This window comes from Amaranthus tricolor, chromosome 9 (assembly GCF_026212465.1).
Source record: "Amaranthus tricolor cultivar Red isolate AtriRed21 chromosome 9, ASM2621246v1, whole genome shotgun sequence".
NCBI classification, from domain to species: domain Eukaryota; kingdom Viridiplantae; phylum Streptophyta; class Magnoliopsida; order Caryophyllales; family Amaranthaceae; genus Amaranthus; species Amaranthus tricolor.
The window spans coordinates 1,065,203-1,082,701 of record NC_080055.1 but is presented as its reverse complement, the minus strand read 5'-3'; the positions used below and the strand labels follow the sequence as shown (position 1 = coordinate 1,082,701).

General features: G+C 33.2%; 1 long non-coding RNA gene across 1 annotated transcript; it reads left to right on the top strand.

The window, feature by feature from the left end:
• The first annotated feature begins 12,869 nt into the window (after nt 1-12,869).
• On the top strand, nt 12,870-15,653 carry LOC130824046 (uncharacterized). Its single transcript, XR_009046666.1, has 3 exons — nt 12,870-13,138; nt 13,232-13,367; nt 15,582-15,653. It is a non-coding gene; the product is annotated as an uncharacterized LOC130824046 (long non-coding RNA).
• Nucleotides 15,654-17,499: the final 1,846 nt, after the last annotated feature.

Sequence of the window (17,499 nt, the reverse complement as noted above, 5' to 3'; positions counted from 1 at the left end):
TTGGACAGCAGCTGCTGCCTCGATAGTGGCGCCCCGATCCGAGCGTTGGGTGTGTTTCGTTGTTGTTTTATTTAACCGATGCGTTTTAAAACTCGTTAAAACGCTTAAAATAATTAAAAATAGTAATTGGATGCTAGAAATTATGAAATTTGGTACCCAAGGTAATTGATGCGTTCCGGACGCAGCGGTGAAGTCGGATTTTTAATTTGAATTTTCTAAACTGTCCGAAATGGCCATAAAAGTTTCTGGTCAGAATGTAAAAAATTTGGAACTATTGGGAGTTTGATGAAAACATTTGAAATTATCAAGTCTTAGTGATATTTTAATGGTATTGAGTGGATTAAATGTTTAAACACGGTCTAATACGTGATCGTTTTGTATGTGTGTTATTTAGGACCTCGTTTCATAAGAGGGCGAAATTCTAATTGTGCTTGAACAACGTGTGTTTGCAGCGTTCAAAGGTACACGCTTAGACCATACTGTTTATGTGGTTGTGCAAGTAGTGTTGTTTCATTTCTAATCGAGGCATTGTAAATCACATAAGGATTAGACACCTCAAATAATATGAAATAATTAATTGAAAATTGAATTTATGTGCTTGTCACACAAAGGGGTTGACGTTTGGTTATGTTACCCAAAGGGGTTAACGATTGGTTTGGATTATTATAATTATTTTTCCCATGGCAGTTGTGGATCATTACGGTCACCATGGGGGTATGCATACTTTAGCCTTTGGCGACCCGAACAGGACGGGCAACGTCTTAGGTAGGTGGTTGCCTTAGGATTAGCTCTCCCAAGTGTATTCCACCAAAACAAATTTGAAATTATACTTGTACGACCCGAACAGGACGGGCAACGTTACAAGATTGGAAATATTGAATAAAGAATATGTATTAGAGCCTTTGCATGCTAGGGTAAATACAATGCTTGTATTCAACCTGTTTAATATATGTATGAAGTCTCTGACGTGTATTGGTTGTTCTTTGGAACCTGCTACGTGTTATCATACGACGTGCAGCAGGTTGACTGCAGAAGGGGGCTGGAGTGAGGATTCAGCTTAGAACCCGTAACCATCAAATCTAGACATACTTTGTAATGAGTCGAAATAACTCAGTTTATGTAACCAAAGTTTTTGACGTTTTCTTTTTATCTCGTACAACTTTTAGCTAGTCTAAAGGCCTGTGGGCTCTTGAGTTGTATGTAAAGACTTCCGCTGACTTGTTTTATTTTGCTTGGCGTTGTTTCCTGTGTTGACCATATTCCTTTTACCGTTGGAACGTTGACGATCCGAGTTAAAGTGAATTTTCTTTTGTGTCCGTTTGTGAACCGGAATCATGTTTTCATGTTTTTATGTGCCTTCTTGCTTGGGCCGATTATTAGGGGAGCACACCACAAACCGCAACATTTGAGATTAGTATTTTCTGCGGGCACACATCCAACCACAGCATTTAAGTGTTCAACTGAGTATTTGCTGCAGTCAAGGCATAGAACCGCAGCAATTAATGTTTTTTTTTTCTTGTTCTTTTTCCTATTTTTTGCTGCGTATATGCAAAAACCGCTGCAAATGATAAGCAGAAAATACGTTATTTTCCACTAGTGAGCATGAGCATAGCTGAGGGCCCCGATTTATAGAGGGTCTCATATTTTTTTTAAAATTTAAATGAGCGTTGTTTGTATATTGTGTAGCAAAATTAAATGGATAGGGAGGTATTATAATTCAATGTGAATTCATATTCAATCTATTTTTCAAAAGATAAATAGATAAATTGGTGAGCAATATAATTTCTCTTGATGATTTTTAATTTACTACTTTTACTATTATTTCAATTAAGACAAGTGATTATAGTGGTTAAACTTTAAACTTAAAATAAAAGGCTATTTTAAATTTATGATTAATAGTTGTTGGTTCCAGTTAATAAAGTGATTGTACTAATTTAAGTATTAATAAACAAATTTACAAATAAAGAAATGTAATAGAACATAACTTTAGATGAGGCCCATAATTTAGATTTTGCTCAGGGCCTTTAAAATGTCGAATACGGCTCTACTTCTTGCTTTTAGTTTTCTTCTTTGCCTATGCTCTTTTGATATACTATGTCTTGATCTATGCTTTTACTGGGAGTGAGTTTGATAAACTCCTTCAGAGTTTAACTCGGTATATACTGAAAAAGGTCTAGCTAATGACCTTAAAGAAGCGCTTGTTGGGAGGCAACCCAACTAAAAATTCGCTTTTTCTAGTTTTTGTGTGTCTTGAGTCTTAAGTCTTGTGCCTTTTTGAGAAGTTGGAAGGGTTCGTTGGCATAATTTGTTATGACTCGGGTTAAATTTTCTTAGCTATGACATGCCATCACTTCCTAGCACCTTCTCCCGCGTTTTCAAGCATTTGAGACAATGCTTTGGCTTGCTTATGGGGAGGGGGCACTTCCTTTTTGTAAATATGTGTTCTGTGTGTCTTTGGATTGTTACATTGAGCTTCATGCGCATAGTCGTGGCTAATTTGTTGATGATGACTTAGTAACATGCTTGAGTTGATTAGCTTTGTTGTGGTTTGTCTTTTTGCTACCCCGACCATATGTGCTAGTTTGCTCTGTTTTGTGAGCATCTTGGGCATTACTCTAGGGCATAGGGCTCCACTCTCTTGACTTGCGAAAAGTAAGCCCTTTGATGGCTTTTTGTGTGGCCACCTAGAACTTAAGGGGCGTTGCCTTTGAGTTGGAATAAGTACCCTAACCTAAGTGAGGATTAAGTCTTGTTATGCGATCATGTTTGGTTTTTCAAGTGTGAATAATTAGCGCACTAGGTATGATCTAGGAGCCTAGACCAAAGATGGATTTTGTTTTGATTGCCTGGACCTAGCCTACGTCCTTTATATCTTACTCCATCCCTTTTCATCTTACCAAGAAACTCATCCTTTTTCATGACCTATTGATCCTTCTCTTTCTTGCATAGCCATCTACATTATATATCTTTACACCTTTTGTAACCGCCTCGAATTATGAAGGCAAACACTAACTGAAATTTAGTATTAATCAAGCGAAAGCTAACTTTTGCCAATACAATTAATCGGTTACTTAAAGGTCAAACCAATATCCAAGTAAAATACTTGAACCAAACCAAAGCAATATAACGGAAGTCTTAACTTTCCAAAATATAGAAAAATTACAACCAAATCGAAATAAGTCCAAAGTTTAAATTACATCCTTAAAATAGTCTAAACCTAAACAACCAAACTAATAGTCTCTTAAATACAATAAAGAGATCTAAAAAAAGGGGAGTCATATTCCAACTCGGGTTCAACTTTCGCTCGCATATCCATTCTCCGTCGAGGTACCATAGGGGTTTGCTCTAAAAACAAAACCATTGGAAAAACATATAAAGCATAGTATCAGCAAAAGGGCTGAGTATAAACACACTAATGTCCATTAAATAAGTTATTAAAACCTTTTTGATTTGAGTAAATTCATTTTGAAATATGCTTTTTCATTTGATAAATCATATTATCATTCAAACCCAGTACAATGGCTCTATAGTCACTTCAAATTCTCATTTTTCATCATAAATCATAAGATCTCAATGGATCCAAATCAATTTCAAACTCATATCATAAGTTTGCATGGGTACTCTGTGAGTCATCCTGTGACTCATTTGGTAGTCGGTCTACCGTCCGCGACATGTCTGGCAAGTGTAATACAATGGTATTGTGAACAATACGCGCTCAGCATTGGTGACCCGTTTAATCATGCACACAACATTTGTTGTGGCATATGTACCCGCCATTTAGGCTAAAATATTTTAGTATATAATATATATCTTGTAATTTCAATAGCATTTGAAAGTCAAAAATATCAACTTTTTCCATATGATAAACATCTTTTATTTGCAACATATCAAAACATACTTTATTTGCGACTTAGCAAAATCAAATCATAATATTTCCCACATGGGTAAAGCATGCTTAGGATAGTCATATCATCAAACATAACCTTTGCATTATATTGAGGCATCACTAGCATGTATGGAAATGCATCGTAAAAAAAGTGATTAAAGTTCAATACGATTTTTCAAGGAAACCAATAAATGTTTCATTTCAATCCTTCTTAAAGTAAATATAACTTAAAAAGAGTTTTGAAATTCATTCAATATAACTAGAATATAGTTCATAAGTCTATAAAATCATTATCATAGAATATTTCATAAAACACTATTTTCTTAAATACGAGATAGTTTTTCCAGTAATAAAATCGATAATTGGTTTACAAAATACATATTAATTATCTGGCAAGGCCCAAATTAATCAATTCATTATAATACCTTATTTAAAATAAATTTAGGGTTTTCCCATCAGATTATAATTGGTTATGCGAATTTATAACGATCTCACGATTATTTTCGATAATTTAGGTATTTAGCGTTATTTAAATGGTGTCTTGAATCCGTAAAATTTATAAACCATCTAATTTAAAATTATTTTATACTATGAGGCAGTAGGTGGTTAATATAATTATAAATTTTTGATATAGGTCTATTTTTACCCAAATTTAATTAACAATATTACACCTTTTAATAAATAAACATAAACTATTAATTTGATAAATTAGTAAATAAATATAATTTATTATATAAAACTATACTATAGTTCCAGAAGTCATATAGCATGTTTATTAGGCCATTTGAACTTATAAAAGTCATGTATGACGTTTTATTATTTTATATAGACATTTTATCGATAAATAGAATAAAATAGGTTTAAAATATTTGAGTCCGATTAAAATATTATAATAATTCTATGATATTCCAGAATCTATTTTAAAGGTTATAAAATTTTAAATAACCATTAAAAATCATGTGGGGTACTTTTAATAATTAATATCGTTATTTTACCGATAAACCGAATAAAATTTATTCAAGTTCATATATGGTCACGAAAATCCATATAAATTTTTGAACATGTATCTACTATTTAGATAAGTGTCTCATAAAATTTTCATATCTAAATAACGTCATTTAGTATTTAGTTTATATTTTACCGTTTTCTAACTTACCGATTTTTAATAACCGAGTAAAAATTATTTAGGTTCTTAAACGTCAACATAATCTTCTTAGACTTTTACCAATTTTATTTATTTTCCAGATGAGTATGTGATAAAAATTTCAAATCTATATGTCTTTATTTGGTAAATTTTTTTTTGTATTTTACTATTTCATAATTTACCGATAAACAATCTAATGATTACTCAAAAATCATGAAAAATTCCAAACTAAATATATTCTGCAAAATCTTGTTGGAGACATTATAATATGGTTTTATTAATTAGTTTTCATGATCAAGAGTTTATCTAATACAATGTTTTATAATAAGAGTATTTAACACCTTAAAATCCATTAAATATCAATTTAACGAATGAATTTCAAAAAAAATATCCAAGAGATTTTCTTAACATATAAGTACTGAAAATTACTTTTAAAATGAATTTCAAATATTTTCAAAGTTCATATAATCATTTCCATCACAATAACAAAGTGTCTTCCCTTGATGTGATCCTTTGTTTTACTTGGCACACACAACAAAATGTTGAAAATGTTATCAAAAACATTCTTCTCTATGTGCATAACATCCAAATTATGTCGAATCATATTAGTTTTTCAATATTGCAAATCCCAGAATATGCTCCCCTTCTTCCATCCACCAGAGTAATTACCAACTTCCTTATTATGTTTTGGTGCATCTTCTTCATTGACTCTCAAAAATCCAAACTGGTCTAATTCATCATGCAATTCATGTCCAGTCCGAATAATAGGTGGATCTCTTTTCTCAACAAGGCCTGATCTGAAATTTGTTCTATTTGTTCTAAAGGGATGACTTCTATTTGTTCTATAGGGATGACTTCTATCTAAAAACCTTCTATGACAGTCAAACCAACACATGTTCTTGCTATACGTAAGGTAGAAGGCTTGTAAATCATTGTAGACTGAGACAGAGATGGGAACAACAACAGGAGGGGGGGGGGGGGGGGTGAATTGTTGTTGTTACACGTTTAAGCGTTTTTGCCTTGTTTTTGAGGAATAAAATAAAATAAATAAAGCTTAAACTTAGAGCGAAATAATGAAAGAGACAACACGATTTTTACGTGGAAACCTTCTAGGCCTAATTAGAAGGAAAAACTAGGACCCCACGGGATTTCTAAATTCTCCACTATGTTTAAGGAAATTCGTTACAATTACATTAAACACCTTGCTTCACTCGAAGCGCATCAACTAGGCCAAACTCTTTTTACTATTGCTTCACTCAAAGCAACAAACTTAGCTTCACTAAAAGCTAAACTTCTCACTAGCTTCACTAAAAGCTATCTAATTTCCCCTTAGACTCACCCAAGTCTAATTACAAATATCACTCAAAAACCCTTACAAACAAGATAAAGTTCTCTAAAAATAAAATCAATAAGTTGCACAAGAAAATATTGTAAGTTGATTGGCAATTTTAAAACAAAATATTTCTTGCAAATTTCCAAAAATAATCGCATGAATGAAAGAGCTCATACGTTGGATGTACTAGGGAAGAGCCGAAAAGATTGCTTATTTATAGAATTAAATTTCCTAATAAAATGGAAGAAACCAACCATTACTCTCTTATCCCAAATAATAAGGAAAATTATTATTTTGCGTCTTATTTATACAAAATATGGCTACAACACGGCGATTACAAACCCATCGCCATATTTCAAATTCAAATTCAAAAAATACGGAAGAGCAATGGCGACGAGACGACAATTACTAAATAAACCGTCGCCACAGATTAAAATAAAAAAAACTAGTACTAGTATTGTCGACCAAAGGGCTTCCAACCTATGCGTCGCCTACTTTTAAAAAACATTCAAAAAAAAAGTAGCGACGACATGGCGATTATGGTGCTCGTCGGCAACTATAAAAAAAAATATTGTTTCTGGCGACTAAATGGCGACCAACGACCCCGTCGCCAACCTAATTTTGCACCTAGCGACTAATCTGTCCCTCACCTTCCCGTCGCCACTGGCGACCAACCCTTCCCCTCGCTTTTTTTCATCGCTATTTCAATACTTATTTGTAGTGAAGTAGTGTTAAACATATCTTTAAACATACAACAATTCATAAACTTAACATTTATGATGCCCACAATAATAATTTATGTAATAATTTATTCCATATTCAAAATTATCATTTTGACATTATTTTTCAAGAATTATGAACTTCTCTTTCAGAATTTCATTTTTAAAAACAAGTTTATACACAAACTTTCCCAACTTGTTCTTAAATCCTTTGAACCCATATGACATATCTCAACTCCAAGCCTATATAGTTATTCTGTAAGCTCCCACGTGAGCTCCGACGCGTTCTTAGAAGTGGTTCTAACTTCAGGTCCTTGCCCTTCAAGTCTCATCTCCAACTCTTCAACTAAACATATTGCATTCATCCAAAAATCAATAAAAATTTTGGATTTCTAACATGCACTTAACTTTTCTTTGTTGGAGTTGTTAAATAATTCTTGTGATGATTTTAACGTATTTGGAGTATACTTATTATGTTGAGCAACATACTTAATCAAGTCCCATAATTTTACTTAAATCCTTAAAGTAAGAAAATTTATATGTTTGTTGAAATACATCTTCTTATTTTCTATTATAACCGATTTTAATAGATTTATAAGTGATGGTTTTCTTAGTCTTAGAGATAAAATACCCATTTTATAATGATCTTAGTTTATAGAAGGATTCATGTTAAAAAATATGTTTTACATGAACAAGTTTTAACAAAAAGTAGTGGAAGAAAGAAATGAACATAATTTACTTTATACTTAATGAATTTCTTCAAGTTTGGTGTTTATGGAAAGCTCTTGAAATGAAGATTATTTTTATGGGAGATTTGAGTTTATAAACATAAATTTTCAGAAGTTTTAAATGGGTTTTTGAAGAAGATTTGATGAGAAAAGAAGGTGTTTTCGTAGTTAAAAGTTTGAAGGATTCTAGTGTTTGTTCATGGATGAACTTGGGAGCAATGTGTTGCGGTTTATGGCTGAATAATTATTCAGAAAATAGAGTGTTTTGGCTTCAAATATTTGCCTCTTGCATGCTTGTAATGATGCACAAGCTTTGGGTAGAACAAAAGGGGTTTTTTGGTAGAGTTTTTAGCTTGTGTATGTAAGTAGGCATGGCCACGGTCCGGGTTGGTCCGGTTCCGTTCCGGTTCCACCCGGTTCCGGTTCCATTTGGAACCTGTCGCGAACGGTTCCGGTTCCGGTTCCGGGCGGTTCTACACGGTTCCTTGGCGGTTCATGAGGCGGTTCCGGCGGTTCCAACTCATGGGACGGGCGGGTCGGACCATCGGTTCCATTTTTTTTTCTTTAAATATTTGTATAATAAAAAAATACTATAATATCGCGGACGTACCTTTGATGATTACTTGATTATTAGCGAAATGCATTGCATGTCAAGTTGTCATCGTTATTGAAATATTTACTAAAAAGAATGGAAAAAAATAAATTAATAAGAAACGAATCAATGATAATGTCGATAAAGATAATTAATAGAAAAAAGGGAGAAAATGGACTTGAACCTAGTACCCAAAGGAATACTAAGCTTCCTACGTATCCCGAAGGAATCAAAGCCCACGTAGTTCTTTGTCATACCTTTTATTTATAGTTGTTGAATGTTGATTTATCGTTGTCGCTTGTCGGATTGATCCTATTCGTCCTCGTCATCATCATGTGGTTGGTTAGATGCTTCTGCTGACTCTCCTCCTGACGATGATGCAGATGTATCCATCATCATCCATGGATCATCATCGTCGTCTTGATCATCATCATTCCTTATTCCTTGTGTTCGAATCTCCGCTTGATCCCAATCTTTCTTGCAAACACATATTTGAATACTATGTGGAGCAAGACGAGATCTCTTTTCGTCCAAAACTCTTCTACCTGCACTAAAAGCAGACTCCGACGCAATTGTTGACGTGGGAATTGCAAGGATATCCTTTGCAATTCTCGATAAAATGGGAAATTTTACAGATTTTTCTTTCCACCACTCCAAAATATTATAGATACTTTCGTCTATTTCAAAGTGGTGTTTAAGATAACTATCTAGTTCTAAATATGAGGTCGAGGAAGAAGAAGATGATCCTACAAAACTATCATCTTGACTCATTATGTTAGCTATTACCGAATTATAGTAAGAGGGACGTGCCGAAACGCTAGCACGCCTAGACATATCGCGTTTCGAGTTATATACACTAGCGTAAAAATCATAGAGTTCTGCTAAATATTTTTTACATGTTCCTACATAATTATGTACATCAGTAGACGGGCGATCTAACGATTGGTAATAAAATCCTATTACTTTAGTAAGGACCTCAGTTTTAAAACGTGGGTCCAAAATGGTTGCGATTCCATAAATATAAGGAAAATCGGTAAAATATGTCTTCCATTTTTCCATCATATCTGCAAGAATCGGCCTCAAATTTGGGTTAGTATCATCATGTGTATATTTAAGGAGATGATAAAAAATAGTAATACATTCACTTATTACTAAGTGAACGTTCGGTTCATAAACATAAGAAAAAATCTTAGTCGCGTGGTCATACGCTTCTAATATGTTATGTACACCTATAGCTAACTCCCAAGTGTCATCAGCTATGTAACTATCTGTACACTCACTATATAGTTGTGTTATTACTGGACGATAAACAATCGCCTTTCTTAATAAATCGTTGGTTGAGCCCCAACGTGTAGGAGTATCTAATGACCAATACACTTTTTTAAGTTGGTATTGGTCACATAATTGTTTATATCGTCTTTTTATCTTTCCGATCCTAAGCCACTTCACTATATTTATTTATCCCTAATTGGTTCTAATAAATCACTTAATTGTTTTATGCCTGCTTGGCAAGATAAGTTAACTATATGCGTACAACAACGTATGTGTAATAAGCTACCCCCAAGGATTAAACTAAAAGCAGGTTCGATAATAAAAGTTCTATACATTTAATGTTCGCGGTTGCATTATCAGTTGAACAACAAAATATTTTATCTAATAAGTTCCATTCTCTACATATCTCTACTAATCTATATTTTATGTTTTCACCGGTATGTCTTTCTGGCATTGTCTCAAAAGCAATTATTCTTTTTTGAATAATCCAATTTCGATCTATCCAGTGTGCTGTTACACACATATAAGGTTCTAAATGTGGGGGAGCAGACCAAATGTCAGTTGTTATGCTAACCCTACCATTAAACGATTTAAACATTTCAACTAATTCATAGCGCATTGATTCGTATAATTTAATTGTGCGTCTTTTAAGAGTGCTCCTAGGGATTGCTCTATATTGTGGTTGCAAAGTTTTTCTATTGAGACGCTCGTATGCCCTACTTTCACCGTGGTTAAAAGACAATTCATCACAAATTACATACCTAGAAAATTCATCAATCATGTCATTACGATTATATCTAAAAGGCATATATGTGCTGGCAATGTCCCATTGTGTCTGTCGGCTTCCACTTGTGGTCCCGCTGCCGCTTGATGCATGAGTTTCTTTTGTGATTCCATGCTTCTTTGCCAAATGTTTGTTAAAAGATCCCGTACCACCACCTAACACGTATTCACAAAACACAATAAATAACTTTTTATAAAATATGAATATATAATGTATGAATGTATTATGTATGTATAAAAAACTTAAAAAGTATTTACCTCTGGCGAAACTGTATGAAACTAAGGGCTTTACTCCTTGACTTTCACAAATTTGACAAGTGAATAAGAAAATATCTGGATTCTCGGTTGGTTCTTTTGTGAAATACGACCACACATGTGAAACAGCTCTACCACTAGGAGGTGGCATTGCCGGAAAAGTTTGTCTTATTGGTTCATCTTTATCTAAATAAATAATTTAAATTTATAAAACTATAATTAAATAAATAAATAATTTAAAGTTTAATTAATTTGAAAATTAATTTGAAAAATAAAATTATAAAACTAACCGATAGTTTGGAAATTGACTCGTTTACCACGAGCTTGTTTTTGTTGTTGTTCTCCTTGTTCTTCATGTGACCTTGTTGATGACTGTCGAGATATATGTATCCCAATTGGGGTCGTTGGTTCCTCTTCTTGTTCTTCTTCTTCTTCAATTTGTATTTCTCTTTCCACTTCTTCTGCATAATAATGTAATTCTGGGTCGTACCCTTCCGGATAATTATGTTCATAATTATAATTACTAATGGAAGGTGTTGTTGATACCGACGGAGTAGGAGTGGCCTTTCTTTTGGAGGAACTGGAACCTCCCAATGATTTTGCCACTTTAGTAACTTTTTTGTGGCTTTTTTCAAAAATGAAGACATGATTGATAATATTGAAGTAATAATAGAAATATAGAATTAAGAAATAAATAAATAATTAATTATGTAACTAACTAAATTAAGAAATAATTAAAAGACTAATTATGTAATTAAGAGAATAATTGCGTAATTAAAGAATTAAGTAGAGAGAGTAAGTAGAGAGAGTAGGAGAAGAGATGAGTTGTGAATGAAAATGATTGAAAGTGATGAGTATATATAGAGGAGAATGTAACGGACGGTAACAAACGGTCATATTTTGGCGAAACGGTTACATGGAACCGGTGGGCCGGTTCAACCGGACCGGTTCCAGAACCGGTTCCATGGAACCGTTGGACCGGTTCTCCCGGACCGGTTCCGGTTCCAAACCGCGGGTTTTTTACCCGGTTCACGACGGTTTTTTCCGGCGGTTTCATGGTTCCGGCAACTTTTTTTCCGGCAGTTTTACGGTTTCGCGGTTCGGGGCGGTTCGGAACCTGTCGCAAACGGTTCCGGTTCCAAGCGGTTCGGGACCGGTTCGGTTCCGGGTAACCCGCCCCGTGGCCATGCCTATATGTAAGTATACAAAGGGCTATAAGGGAGAGTAGGGACAGCTTTAGCATGGCTGGTTGGGGTTGCTTTTTTGGTGATTTTTGTCCATCATTTGATCTATTATAGTGTAGGAAAGGTTTATCTAAGATAGTTTAAGGTTTGAGTAAAAATTGTTGTACATGTAACAAGTTATGTAACTTGTACTTTATGTTTTAAAATCACTTGTATATGTGTGAAATATTTAATTTACTCCCATCATGGTTATATAATATGCTTGGGTAACAATTAAAATTTTCTCGAACTGTTATGAGTAGTTGCTCAACTTTAAGTTTTACCTCCAAAGTTTACGTTACTTGTTAATTACCATTCATAATCACGTTACGAATTAACAAGTTTCTAATCATTGTAGAAATTTTTCAACTTACTACCATCACTAATTAAATTATAGTTAGTAACGAAAAAATATATATAAGAAAAATTAGGCGCTAAAAACGACTAATGAAATCTCATAATAATACGACTGTTTCACCTTTCCCTATACACAGTCCATGCCATTATCTCGCCTTATCTCGAAACCCTTCTTTCTTTGCAATGCTTTTAGGTTTGATTTGTCGGATAGATTGGTTGGTTAAGTCACACTTGGTTTAGCTTTATTATTGAAACAGTTATAAAAATGTCTTTGTTAAAACTTACTATTTTAATAAGTAAAATGAGTTTGTCATTTTAGAAGTAAAATTTTACTACGAATTTTAAATATCAGTTTTATTATTTTGGGGACAAAATAAATTATACGACGAAAAATATGGGTATATTATCCACCTCATACTTTAATGAGTATGAGTATGAAGTTGAGTCACCCGTAATTTTTCCACATAACTTATGATTCATGAAAGCTAACCCCTTTTTATTTATAAACCTATACAAGCCTATAAATTCAATTCAGCTTTTTTCTTCATTATCAACTTAGAGTAAAATTTCTGAAAAATCTCATCCTCTTCCAAAGTATAAAATCAATCTGAAAAGTTTTAGTTTACTTTTCCATTCTAAGTTCATAAACCCCCATGATTTAGGTAGTATGTGTTTATATTAGAAACCCTCAATTTCAATTTAGGGTTCTTAAAAATTCAATTGAGATCTCTACAAAACTAGTATGAAGTATGGGAGTTAATTGAAGTGTTTTGATGATTGTAACTATTGTAGAAGAAGGAGAACACACCTAGTACTATCACCATCTCCATCTCTTTTGGGTTAGAAGTAAGATTTCTTTATGTGTTCTTGATTTCATACTTGTATATTAATTTCATGGCTAATAGGGCCTAAAATTGATATTTGATTGTTTTATGTTAGGCTTTTTATGGTTAATTAAAGTAGCATCCAGAGGAGACTAGTATGAAGTTCATCAAACCATTGAAGAACTTATTAGCTAAAGAGGATCTTGGTTTTGATTTTCTGAAATTTTGTGTGGAATTAATCTTGCTCAAAGGTAACTCACAAACTAATCTATTTAACCATAAATTGAATGTTCTAAAGTAGTTTTAAGTTCTTAAATGGTCGTTTCATGTTCAAAGTTGAGAGTAAAGTTCAGTTTATTTGAGCAAGTTTCTGTCCGAATATGTTGGGCTGTTTTTGCGATAGTTAGTCATTTCTAGGTTATGATTTCCGCATGAGATTTGTAGAGCTCTAAGTTACGGTCGCGTGGGCACTTGAATCGCCCCAAAATGAGTTTGTATGAGAGAGTTATGTCTAAAATACTAACAGAATGTCATGAAAATCGATAATAAGCTTTCTATTTTGCAATTTTTGGGGTAGTTATGATTGTTTCTGGGTTTTAGTGTCTTCATAGGAATTTTAGAGCTCTGATTCATGGTCACGTAGCCACTTGAATCACCTCTATACGAGTTTGTATGAGAAAGTTATGACCAAAATACTAACAGGTGTCTTGAAATGGTACTAATACGGGATTTATAAAGTGGGATTAGAAGCTATGAAATAAATTGGGTATTCTTTTAATCAAATGTTTAAGGTTATTTATTGGGTATTTGGGATCAATTTATGGTTATTATTCTTTCTTTATTGATTGGTATTGTTGAGTTACGGTTCTTTTTTATTATTATGGATGTTGGTTCAAGTATCAAATTTGAAAACATAAGTATCAATTGGGTATTTGATTAGTTGATAATATTTGAATAGGATATAAGTTGGATATTGGAATTTAAGATTGGTGTAAAATTAGTTAAACTCCATTGATAGTAACTCAAGTTCTTATATGTTGATGGTTGATGATGAATTGATTTATATTTTAAGTAATTATTGTTGATTTCAAAGAAAATCAAGTGAATTATTATTTTGTTTTATAATAAAATATTGGAAAATTCCACATGGTAGCATCTAGTTTTCATGAAACGCCAATGGTAGCACTTTTGTAAGATTTTTCCACATGGTAGCATTCAGTTTATGCACTTTCTAACTGCCGTAGCATTTTGCGTTAAGTTCTTATTAATTTCTGTATAATTCATAATTTTGTAAGATTTTTCCACATGATAGCATCCAGTTTTTGCTCTCAAATGTTTAATTTACCATTTTAACTTTTAATTCACCGATTAATTTATCAACGCTCTATAATGTTGTAACAATTAAGAAGATATGTATCATTGCTTGGAATGCACCTTTTGAACTTATGAAATGCACCTTTTGAGCTTATAAAATGCGCCTTTTGAATTATTTATTAGTATTTGTAATGCACCTTTTGAACTTTATAATGCCAATAATTTGAATGAAAATAAAATTATTACAACATTTAAGGTCATTGATAAATTAATCGGTGAATTAAAAGTTAAAATGGTAAATTACACATTTGGGAGCAAAAACTGGATACTAGCATGTGGAAAAATCTTTTAAAATGATGAATTAAACAAGAATTAACAAGAATCTAACAGAAAATGCTACGACAGTTAGATAGTGCATAAACTGGATGCTACCATGTGTAAAAATCTTACAAAAAAGTGCTACCACTGGCATTTCATGAAAACTAGATGCTACCATGTAGAATTTCCCTAAAATATTCGACATTGAAAAATGTCCTTTTTGGGAATTGACAACGGATATTTGTATCCGGATTATTGTGAAATCCTATAGCTTGATAATAGGTAATGGTTATTCGAATTGGTCTTGAGCCCCCGATCCCGTTTCGTTTTTGCAAGAACCATATTTTCGGTGATGACAATCACCCGTGTTCTCGGGATTTAGATCAAGCCTACTTACTGACGGTCCATATATTCCCACGTTTTTAAGTGTTATTATATTATTGATTTAATATGAGTTTTGATTAAATACGTTTGGTATATAAAGTTTTGTTTGTTTTGTAATGAAATCATATGTTTCATTTGCCGTATTGTTCGCCATTGACTTATAAAGTAATATTTTTATTTTGATTTTTTCTATTAACATGCAAAGTTATAGCCGTGTTTTGATTCATTATGAACTACAGGTACTTAGCTGTATTTATAACGATACCAAACAGTCTTTTAAAAGAGTTCGAATTTGGATAAAATAATGTTCATAAGTAGTTACCAATTGAGTAAGAAATTTAATTAAAGATGTTTGTTAATGACTTATATATAAATATAATAGTCTCTCGGATTACTCAAAAATGTAGTTGTTGACAGTCTTTGATGGGCCCTATCCCTTACGGGGATAGATCCATTTTCAGGTTAGCTCTACGGTGGAGAGGATGCCTACATGTATTATGTGTTACGGGCGAGGCGAGGACTTCTTTTGAAATACATTTTGTAAATTAGTTATTCGTAAATTAAATTGTAATAATTTCATAATATTTTGTAAATACTATTTACTTATGTATGTAAAATTTTTTAAATAACTCTAATGTTAGTTGTTGTGATCATCAAATCACAAGTCAGATTTAGTCCAGACCACTATAAGTCTTCCACTGTGTTGTGGACAATATTATTATACTGTGTACGTTGGTTTAGGCTGTTTCAATTATACTCCATTTCTTTTACTTTTTAAGGTCGCCAACCCATTTGTGTAGTCGTGACATAGTAGTGTAACATCTTGTTTCATTACTTTTTGTAACAAATACTCTTAGTGGTTGGCATGGGAGCTTTGGTAAGTTTGGTTTGTTGGTTCGTTGTATGGTGTCCTTTAAACGACTGTAAAAGTGGACTCAGATTTTCTTTTTAAGTTAGTGGATCCTAGAACCTTAGAGTTTTGCCCATGTATGAGTCTTGTTTGTTTGCTAGCCTCTGGTTGGGCGTAGTTGTTTCTTGGTTCTCCATTTTGCATAGCCAATTTTTATTCAATGCATTTCTATGATCATCATATGAATGACCTTGAACTTTACATGCCTTCTTCGCCTTATCATTTCTTTGCACTAATTGATCTTTACCTTGCTTGAGGTCAAGCAACGACATTCTTGGAGGGAGTTGATAACCCTTTAGTTTGCACTTATTTTATGTGTATTCAGTGTGCTTTTCCATGTGGTTGTTGTGCCTTCTTATAATTTTTATGGGATTTAATCGTTCTCGTGTAGGGTATCTTGTTTTTGGTTGTTTTTTTTTTGCATGATTGGCTACCTTTACCCCAGTAAAGCAAGTTAGGGACGATGCTCCCCTAATTCCCCGAAGGTTTTGAAGATGAATATCGAGGATAGGAGATAGTCCTAAGCACTCATGTAAAGGCAAGAAGGCAAGAGGACCTTGATTTCAGCAATTTAGGATTCTTTGACGAGATCAATCGGTCGATCACAGTGGATGGATCGATCGAGCCCCTGCAGCAACATTTTCAAAGGCCTCATTCAAAATCATCTGGAGATCAATCGGTCTATCACTTTAGATTGATCAGTCGATCTTGTGCCGTGAATTATCCAGAATCATTCCCTTGAAGAGCAAAGTGATCGATCAGTCGATCTCTTTTGATCGATTGGTCGATCTTGTGTCCCAAATTTTCCAGAAGCATTATGTAGAACCAGCTGAGATTGATCGACCGATCTCTTTAGATCAATTTATTGATCCTATTCAATTCAACTCTAGAAAGTTCATGGTGATAATAGCTAAGATCGATTGGTCGATTGCTTCAGATTGATCAATCGATCCCTTTTCGAGAGACCTCAATGCCTTCTGTGATGACCAATAGCTGAGATCGATCGATCAATCTCTTTAAATTGATTTGTCGATCACTTCTCGAGTTGAACCTTTAACTTCTTGAATCAGCTACATATTTCCCTAGGGACTAATTATAATGAGGGCGACCTTCTAATAGTATAATGTCTTTTTTTGGTAGAGGTCTTAGGTCATCAAGGGTGTTTTCCTCTATATAAGCGTTGATGTAATTGGAAAAAGAGTAAGCCCTAGTACAGTTTTAGCTTCACATATTCTACATTATTTTTGTTTCCAACTTTTTATTTTAATTTATTCTTCATTAGTTTAAAGAACCTTAGCTTCAATCTTCACAAATTTCAATTAATTTGCAATCAAAGTTATTTTATGATTTTAATCCCTTCAAGTATCTTCTCTATTGTCTCACTATTTTTGGGTTTATGTTTATTTCAACCTCCATTGTTGAAAGTTAAAGCTATTGCAATTTCTAAGTTTTTTTTA